General features: G+C 31.7%; 1 pseudogene; it reads right to left on the minus strand.

The window, feature by feature from the left end:
* Positions 1-9766: 9766 nt before the first annotated feature.
* Positions 9767-10560, minus strand: LOC129909714 (A-kinase anchor protein 17A-like; annotated as a pseudogene).
* Between the last annotated feature and the right edge of the window lie 302 nt (positions 10561-10862).

Raw genomic sequence — 10862 nt, forward strand, 5'->3', positions numbered from 1 at the left:
GAATAAATGTTTTGGGTATCAGCTGCACAAACCTGGTGTTCCAAACAAAGAAAAGGTAAATTTAATAAAAATAGAAAAAAAAATTAATTCTAAATTGAAATATATAATTGATCGAAATTTTGTTTAGAATCTCTTAAAATGCGCATCATAACTGGTGTGCATTCACCATCTTAATTCAGAGTTCTTGGTCCAATTACACGGTGTAACACTCAAAATATACGCGGGCGGAGACCTATCAGGTTTTGTTGAGCTAGTCGCACTGAATACGAAACGGTATTTGAAAATCCCCTAACACCCCCAAAATCTGGAGTTACGGGCAAAAAACGGTTTTTTGGACCTTCACCCATTGAAAAAATTCTAGCTTCGACAATTTTTTACCTATTTTTGATTTTTTTACAGTTTCTGATAGAAGATAAATATACCTTTTTAACAATGTATAAAACATGTAACTCGGTTAAACCACTTAGAATTTATAAGATGTCAAAGTTCAAAAATTCAATTTTTTTTTGTCATTTGACCAACTTCGGCATCAATTTAAAGTATATGTTTTCAAAACAACATGCTATTTAAAAAATATATTCTAAAACTATATCTATTTCCCAATTGATCGAGGTATTTTTTATGAAAATCACTTCAAAATTGGCTTAGAATAAAAAAATTTCGATTTCAACCCAGATACAGAAATTCGAACTTTTAGGTATAGAACAAAAATGTTGTTTCGGCACGTAGTAGGATAAGTTGGGCGCCAGCATTTGTGAAATGTTTTTGTAGAGGAGCTCAATACAAACATTTTTTTCTTTGGGAGGGGGGTCTATCTCCCCCCGTTTAGGTGGGAGGGGCATTTTTCTAAAAAAAATTATCAAAATAAAATAAAATTATTAAAAAATAACTGTTGAATTATCTAGTTAAGATTATTCATATGCGCAGGTAGCTTTCATTGAGTAGGGATAGATAGACTATGTGTGCCGTGCTGATCCTTTGTATACCACAATAAAAGAATGCATAGATTGGGTTTATGACTCACATCTGGAAGCAGCATGTTGTGTCTACAAGGGATGCGGCGCGTCATACAGTCGATATCCCTATTCAAATAGAGATAAGATAGGTTAAGAAATATTTGTATTAGATATAAGAAATAGCTGTAATGTAGTTTAGTTTTACTTAAATAAAATAGTTCAGTTTTAGACACGACACAGAGCAGTCGTTTTCATTGTATTGAAATGGTGTTGGTCTCTTCATGGTGACCCCAAAGTGATTAATTTGAATACGTGTATCGTGCTAAAGTAAATTCTTTTTAGTTGCTGTACTGTGGAATTTATATGGGAGGATATTCATAAGGAATATTCAATTGGTAAGTTCCAGACAGTTAAAAATTTAAAATTATTTACTTACCCTTCATTTGAAATCCAACTGAGGCAGAGATGGATGAAATTAGAAGTTTACAATCAAGACTTCAGTCATTCAAAGCTGCCTTAGAGGACTTCAAAGCTGGAGTCAAGACACCCGACTCACTCAAGGTGTCTAAAACCTTGGGCCAACAATCGTTTGTAGCTTACTACAAAAATTTTGGCGATGAGGGCGAACTCACAAAAGTCTATGTATCTTTATGTATAGAACATAGCAATTTAATGAACAACACTTCAAATGGAGACTGTTCATTTAAAAATTTTAGAATTGGAAGAATTGATGAGAAATTTTCATTTGAAAAACCTTCCGTCACTTCTCCGCCTAAATTTTGTTTTGGTACACCAGAGGTGAACCTTTCGAATGTTCGAGAGGAAGGCTCCTCTTGGAACCGGACTGAAAAATGTTTCACTCAAAGTTCATACGCTTCTGACTATGACTTGGGGAATCGTAAATTTAAATTTGAAAAGGAAAAGACTCCTTTAATAAAAAACTCTTCCATTGACATTAGTTCTACTAAAGATTCGTGGTATGTAAACTTTACGTTTGGTAATCCAAAAGTTAGCCTATCGGAAGAAGTTCGAGAGGAATCTACCATAACGAATTCTATTAGTGATAATGACTTTAACCTGAGAAGATGTAATAAGCTTCAAAATGAAGCAGAAAACAGGAGATTTTCATTCGAAACTCCATGTGCTAATAATCTACATATTGTAGAAGAGCACACAAAACGGATTCCCTTAGAGGAAACTCCAATTAAAAGGCCAGTTATAACGGGTCATAATTTTAAGAAGCCTATTATAAAGGCATCTGTAAATTCAATTTTGAATTGCATTATGGGATGTAAATCCTTTCATTCCGCACATCAATGCCCTAAATTTAATAATTTGAGTATGAGGGAAAAATGGAGAACAATTGTGATTTACAAATTGTGCTTTAAATGTTTAAAAGGTAAACATTCAAGTAAGGATTGTCACGAGCGTGGCTGTGAAATTTGTCTCGGCAATCACAGCACCTTACTCCATAAAAATAAGCTGATTTCTGAAAACACTAAAGTTGATGTGATCCTGAGTGATCATACGGTGAAAGAAAAAGCATTATATTTGGATGAGGTAAGTTCTTATGAAGGAGAACTTGACGTGAGTGGACTAGCAGTTACAAAAGATCCAACTCACAACAAATTATATGACAAAAAGGTACATGATGTGATCCATGGTGGTTCAATGGTGGAAGACAATACAATTATCAAAGAAGAAAGTGGAAGTGGGGTTCTTAGCAGCTCTAGAGTTATAGAAAACTCAATATTGTATAAAAAAATTGATTCTCATGAAGAGAAACGTTACAAAAGATCCAACTCACAACAAATTATATGACAAAAAGGTACATGATGTGATCCATGGTGGTTCAATGGTGGAAGACAATACAATTATCAAAGAAGAAAGTGGAAGTGGGGTTCTTAGCAGCTCTAGAGTTATAGAAAACTCAATATTGTATAAAAAAATTGATTCTCATGAAGAGAAACGCGATGTGATCCTGAGTGATCAAAGGGTACAAAACTTAACACTTCGCAATGAATTAAGTTCTTGTAAAACAGAACTTGACATGACTTCTATTCCTTTACATTCCAATTTAGAAAATGATAGGATAGTAAGTGGTCCAGTAGTTTTTGAACCTGACATAAGAAGCAGAGAATTTAATGAAACACGTGGTGATTCTGCGGTAGTAGAAGATGAACCGAGCTTCAATACTTGTTCAAACAAAGGACTAAAATCAATTCGTAGTGATTCTGAAACGGCATTACATTTAAATATGACAAGTTCTAAATTAGAACAAAGAAAGATCCTGAGTGGTTCAGAATTCTTCGAATATGTTCTAAACTGCAAATTTCTTAACAATAAGCAAGGAATCCTTCATGAATCGAAACAATTGGAGAAATCAAATTTAACAAAGATTAATCTCTATTTAAAAAGATATTTTAACAAATTTCTCTTTCCAGGTCCTATGAATCTAATGAATCAAAGCAGACATTTGGAATTTGTTTCGAAATTTAAAAGAAACAGATATTTCCAAACTTATTTAAAAGAACAAAATTCAATTGTCTTAAAAAGAGCATTTCATCCAGAATAAACTGCACTTTGTTGTTTATTTTTTATAAAAATTCACAAATTCCAAAATGGAAAATATATACCTATGCGCTGGGAAAGTGGCAGGGTATCAAAAAAGATCTTTGGCAAAATTGGCCGTTATCAAGAACTAGACGCAAGGACAAGCAATGGGATTTCGACAAATTCGATTTACGTTGTTCGTCCCTTTCCTAGAGAATACTTCCTATTAATTGTAGAAATCGTTAATTAAAATATTTTGTAACTATTGAACAAATTAATTATGCAAAATCTACTTTTTTTGTAAGTTTATAAAGAAAAGCATATCAATGACAAGAGTAGGTAATCAAACCTTTTATAACATAAGTACATTCTCACATTGTAATGTTCAGTTATTGAGTCTAAATACAATTTAAATTTAAATCTATTAATTTTTCAATATGTACCTATGTCGTAACAAAAATTAATGTAAGAATTCAGATTAATTCACTTTAACCTTCAGTAAATTGGTTTTAAATATTTAAAAAGAAAACAGATTGGTTACATAATTACACGGTGTTACAAAAATGAGGTTTTAAAATATACGCGGGCGGAGACCTATCAGGTTTTGTAGAGCTAGTCGCACTGAATACGAAACGGTATTTGAAAATCCCCTAACACCCCCAAAATCTGGAGTTACGGGCAAAAAACGGTTTTTTGGACCTTCATCCATTGAAAAAATTGTAGCTTCGACAATTTTTTACCCATTTTCGATTTTTTTACAGTTTCTGATAGAAGATAAATATACCTTTTTAACAATGTATAAAACATGTAACTCGGTTAAACCACTTAGAATTTATAAGATGTCAAAGTTCAAAAATTCAATTTTTTTTGTCATTTGCCCAACTTCGGCATCAGTTTAAAGTATATGTTTTCAAAACAACATGCTATTTAAAAAATATATTCTAAAACTGTATCTATTTCCCAATCAATCGAGGTATTCTTTTTGAAAATCACTTCAAAATTGGCTTAGAAAAAAAAATTTTTCGATTTCAACCCAGATACAGAAATTCGAACTTTTAGGTATAGAACAAAAATGTTGTTTCGGCACGTAGTAGGATAAGTTGGACGCCAGGATTTGATGAAAGGTTTTTGTAGAGGAGCTCAATACAAACATTTTTTTTCTTTGGGAGGGGGGTCTATCTCCCCCCGTTTAGGTGGGAGGGGCATTTTTCTAAAAAAAAATTATCAAAATAAAAAAAATTATTAAAAAACAACGGCAACACTAACAGTAATAAATGATACCATTTCCAAAAGGCGAAATTGTGCATTTGATTCTAATTTTTAAATCAATATAATATTACCAATAGTTTTTGAAATAATCGATTTCAAAGTTAAAAATAGGGGAAAATTTTTTTTTGAAAACTCATTTTATACTATTTTTGTCCAGACTGTGAATTTTAGTAAATAAATTACTTAGACAGAAAACTGCCTCAATTAATTCCTTATCGAACAGTGAAAACTATATGTTTCTATGTCTTCTAGTTTTTGAGAAAATTGAAAAATAAAAACAAATAAAAACAAAAAATATTTTGAAAAAAGAAAAATCTGATAAAATAATTTTTCAATTTTCCCAAAAACTAGAAGACATAGAAACATATAGTTTTCACGGTTCGATAAGGAATCAATTGAGGCAGTTTTCTGTGTGAGTAATTTTTTTTACTAAAATTCGCAGTCTGGACAAAAATAGTATAAAATGAGTTTAAAAAAATTTTGTTTCCCCTATTTTTAACTTTGAAATCGATTATTTCAAAAACTATTGGTAATATTATATTGATTTAAAAATTAGAATCAAATGCACAATTTCGCCTTTTGGAAATGGTATCATTTATTACTGTTAGTGTTGCCGTTGTTTTTTAATAATTTTTTTTATTTTGATAATTTTTTTTTAGAAAAATGCCCCTCCCACCTAAACGGGGGGAGATAGACCCCCCTCCCAAAGAAAAAAAATGTTTGTATTGAGCTCCTCTACAAAAACCTTTCATCAAATCCTGGCGTCCAACTTATCCTACTACGTGCCGAAACAACATTTTTGTTCTATACCTAAAAGTTCGAATTTCTGTATCTGGGTTGAAATCGAAAAATTTTTTTTTCTAAGCCAATTTTGAAGTGATTTTCAAAAAGAATACCTCGATTGATTGGGAAATAGATACAGTTTTAGAATATATTTTTTAAATAGCATGTTGTTTTGAAAACATATACTTTAAATTGATGCCGAAGTTGGGCAAATGACAAAAAAAATTGAATTTTTGAACTTTGACATCTTATAAATTCTAAGTGGTTTAACCGAGTTACATGTTTTATACATTGTTAAAAAGGTATATTTATCTTCTATCAGAAACTGTAAAAAAATCGAAAATGGGTAAACAATTGTCGAAGCTAGAATTTTTTCAATGGGTGAAGGCCCAAAAAACCGTTTTTTGCCCGTAACTCCAGATTTTGGGGGTGTTAGGGGATTTTCAAATACCGTTTCGTATTCAGTGCGACTAGCTCTACAAAACCTGATAGGTCTCCGCCCGCGTATATTTTGAGTGTTACACCGTGTTATTCTTAAACTTCAAATAATTCGTATTAGTTTTGTTTTACTTCTTTAACCATTATTATAACAATATAAATGTATTCTTGTATGTAAATAATTGTAAGTTTCTCGAGTACCTACCTCATAAGCATATTCAAAACCAAAGGCAATGGCGTATTCAGAAGGCATCTACAAGGACAACGGACTTGGACAAAAAAAATGGTTCGTGGTCGATTCGATTAATTTTGTGCATGATGGGAAACTGGAAGATACCTGCGATTACAAGGAAAGGAAGAATAACCACTCAAGTAATTCATGACCTTCGATCTTGCACCATAAAACTATTCTTGAACAACCGTATTCGGTATATTTCAAGGTTTTGACGAAGCTCTAATCGAATGTTTAAATCCTACAACAAAATCTTCAACATGAAGCAAGCAACCTGGAGTTCATTAGTTAGCTGTTTACTAGTTTAGTGAAGTCAGAAAGAGAAACTGCTGAGACACACGGAGTCTAAATTTCTCGTAAGACAGCATCTGAAGACATCAAAATGCCCCCTTGAAATTAAATTATAATGGAATAGCAGAACGTCTCATATGCAGCTTGAAGATACTGGTAAACGCTTGACAAAACAAGATTGTTTGGAGGTTTAATTGTTTTGAATTTCACACGCTGAGATACCTTTGAGAAAGTAATGAAGCAACATCCAACATCATCAAAATAATTCGAATCCTACCAAAACACCACTGCCGAGTCCCCACAACGATATTGCTACAGGCCTGCACTCATCACTTAAATCGACACATTTGCAATGATGTCAATGGCGGGAGTATGTTGAATTATCTAGTTAAGATTATTCATATGCGCAGGTAGCTTTCATTGAGTAGGGATAGATAGACTATGTGTGCCGTGCTGATCCTTTGTATACCACAATAAAAGAATGCAGAGATTGGGTTTATGACTCACATCTGGAAGCAGCATGTTGTGTCTACAAGGGATGCGGCGCGTCATACAGTCGATATCCCTATTCAAATAGAGATAAGATAGGTTAAGAAATATTTGTATTAGATATAAGAAATAGCTGTAATGTAGTTTAGTTCTACTTAAATAAAATAGTTCAGTTTTAGACACGACACAGAGCAGTCGTTTTCATTGTATTGAAATGGTGTTGGTTTCTTCAATAACGGCAACACTTACAGTAATAAATGATACCATTTCCAAAAGGCAAAATTGTGCATTTGATTCTTATTTTTAAATCAATATAATATTACGAATAGTTTTTGAAATAATCGATTTCAAAGTTAAAAATAGGGGACAAATTTTGTTTAAAACTCATTTTATACTATTTTTGTCCAGACTGTGAATTTTAGTAAATAAATTACTTAGACAGAAAACTGCCTCAATTAATTCCTTATTGAACAGTGAAAACTATGTATATGTTTCTATGTCTTCTAGTTTTTGAGAAAATTGAAAAATAAAAACAAATAAAAACAAAAAATATTTTGAAAAAAGAAAAATCTGATAAAATAATTTTTCAATTTTTCCAAAAACTAGAAGACATAGAAACATATAGTTTTCACGGTTCGATAAGGAATCAATTGAGGTAGTTTTCTGTGTGAGAATTTTTTTTACTAAAATTCACAGTGTGGACAAAATAGTATAAAATGAGTTTTAAAAAATTGTTTTCCCCTATTTTTAACTTTGAAATCGATTATTTCAAAAACTATTCGTAATATTATATTGATTTAAAAATTAGAATCAAATGCACAATTTTGCCTTTTGGAAATGGTATCATTTATTACTGTAAGTTTTGCCGTTGTTTTTTAATAATTTTTTTTATTTTGATAATTTTTTTTAGAAAAATGCCCCTCCCACCTATACGGGGGGAGATAGACCCCCCTCCCAAAGAAAAAAATGTTTGTATTGAGCTCCTCTACAAAAACCCTTCATCAAACCCTGGCGCCCAACTTATCCTACTACGTGCCGAAACAACAGTTTTGTTCTATACCTAAAAGTTCAAATTTCTGTATCTGGGTTGAAATCGAAAATTTTTTTTTTCTAAGTCAATTTTGAAGTGATTTTCATAAAAAATACCTCGATCAATTGGGAAATAGATATAGTTTTAGAATATATTTTTTAAATAGCATGTTGTTTTGAAAACATATACTTTAAATTGATGCCGAAGTTGGGCAAATGACAAAAAAAATTGAATTTTTGAACTTTGACATCTTATAAATTCGAAGTGGTTTAACAGAGTTACATCTTGTATACATTGTTAAAAAGGTATATTTATCTTCTATTAGAAACTGTAAAAAAATCGAAAATGGGTAAAAAATTGTCGAAGCTAGAATTTTTTCAATGGGTGAAGGTCCAAAAAACCGTTTTTTGCCCGTAACTCCAGATTTTGGGGGTGTTAGGGGATTTTCAAATACCGTTTCGTATTCAGTGCGACTAGCTCTACAAAACCTGATGGGTCTCTGCCCGCGTATATTTTAAAACCTCATTTTTGTAACACCGTGTTTTCAACATGCAAGATTTTTCAAAAAATTTCCAATGCCCTGAAGGGTCACCAATGAATCCTGTGAAGAAATGTGAAGTCTGGTAGACTATTTTATGTATTCTATGTATTCGTTTTCAAATATAAATGGAAGTTTATAGGTTTATAATTTTTATTGAGTTTTCGTTTTCCAATCAAATAATTTTGTGAATAAATTAATTATTCATAATAGACACAAATAAATAAAAAATAGATACAAATAAAAGTAATTTTTTTTTTATTGACAAACTAATTTCTCTTATTTTTAGCGAACGTTTTAAGATTTCAGTTAAAATAAAATCACAAAGTTCACATGGTGTTGGGCCAATCTGTGTTTTGGGGATGTTTTCTTGATATCGCGTTGAACTTATTCAATTATGAGGATCATATTGCTACCGTGAGCCGAAGAAAATATGCTGGGAATTTGATCAGTTGAACAAGATAATGACGCAAGATATACCTCGAAGCTTAGAAAACAGCTTTTTAAAAGCATTCTATGCAAGTTCTTGACTGGCCATCGTCAAGTCCTGACCTCAACCTCATCGTCATCATCAAAGAAAAAATTTCAAATTTGGACATTTTGCTCGAAAAAGTAAATGAATAATGAAGCTTGGTGTTTGATTCCTGTGAAGAAATACCAAGTCTTGATCGAGTCTATGCAAAACCTATGTGGGCAGTATTGATGCAGCAAGAATTCCCAAACAGTTATTGACCATTTTAGAATACTGGAATTCGAGTTAAAATATACATAGGTACATGTAACAAACTATCTACGGAACTGATATGATTTTTTATCCAAAGACAGAAAAATAAATGTGTGACTTATTTGAATCTTGACTCACTACTCCATTCTTGTTCAAACTGTCGATTTAAAAAACATTAGAAAACATTTTTTTTTTCAACATAATACATACAAAATTTCAGGGTTCAGAAAACCAAACTTTGGTTTAATAGTTTTCAGTTTTAGTAATTTTAGTGCACAAAACTTTCCAGTTTAATGGAAATCCTGTTAAAACTATTTTAATTAAAATAACATTATTTCATAGCTGATGGATGTAAATGTCTTTTTATTTAAACAGCAAAAATTACATAAATCAGACATAATGATACTAACACTTTCGTAATTAAAGATCATTCAATTACATTATATAGAAACAAAATCCGAAAATAAGGCTCAGTTTTTAAGTGCGAATAGTTAAACTCAAGTTTATCAGCCGAGTTGATATTTTTTTCTCCATTTGTTAGGCCCTTCCGCATTATTAAAAAAACTTTTTCTCTGAGTTAACTGTGGTTTTCTAATTCCGAGTTCATCCATCACTCAAAAACTAGCGCTTAGAGCTAAAACATGTGGTGGTTAGTGTGTTTACTTGCAGGTAAACAAACTTGCGCACAAGCTTTATTCCTCTAAATTCGTCAATCCAATCTACTCTAATCCAATTTGAAGAGTACTCAAATTGAACATATCTGCAAAATATAAATGCAAATTTTATTAGATTTTTGCCAACAATTATATTTTTTTACAACTCACCCTTCGAAAAGAAGATCCTGTTCAAAATTATGCACCTGAATTCCATTGACATCCTATTATCCTATCCGAGCTCATCTCTTGTCGAAAAACATCACATATTGGAATATCTACTGCCCGAACAAACACAAAACTTTTCAATTATTCTTTTGAATATACTTTCGCTGGGCTTGACATTTGCATCATTTTCACTGTGACGTGGACAAAACCAACGAATTGGTAGATTTGCAAAATGAATTGTGTCGGGTCTTTCGCCAGCTTTCATTTCATCCATGTAATGAGCATCACGAAAGAATATATCATAATCGTGTCGATTGGGAAAATCATCTTTTGATTCTTTTGTACGAACTTTAAATGGTTCACTAAAACCGGATACTTTAAAGGACATCCCATCAAGACGGCAACCGACTACTTCTTCTAATTCAGCTTCTAGTCTTATTACTTCGAGGGTGCTTTTTGTCACCTAAAAAGAAAATATATAATTTATTTAGGTCCATTTTCTTTACTCGGAGTTGAACAAAACTTGAGAATTTTTATATTAAAAATTCTCAAGTTATGTTCAACTCCGAGTGAAGAAAATGGACCTTAGTTTATTAATTCTAACAACAACCTCAGCACTGAAAATAAACGAAGGATTATTCTTGCTTTGGTTTAAGAATGCTATTGACCAGCAAAAAATTGTCTCTGGAATAAGTATTGTGTCCGCATACAAGACTATTATAATCCCAGTCCTGCTAT

The sequence above is a fragment of the Episyrphus balteatus genome, chromosome 1 (assembly GCF_945859705.1).
Source record: "Episyrphus balteatus chromosome 1, idEpiBalt1.1, whole genome shotgun sequence".
NCBI classification, from domain to species: Eukaryota; Metazoa; Arthropoda; class Insecta; order Diptera; family Syrphidae; genus Episyrphus; species Episyrphus balteatus.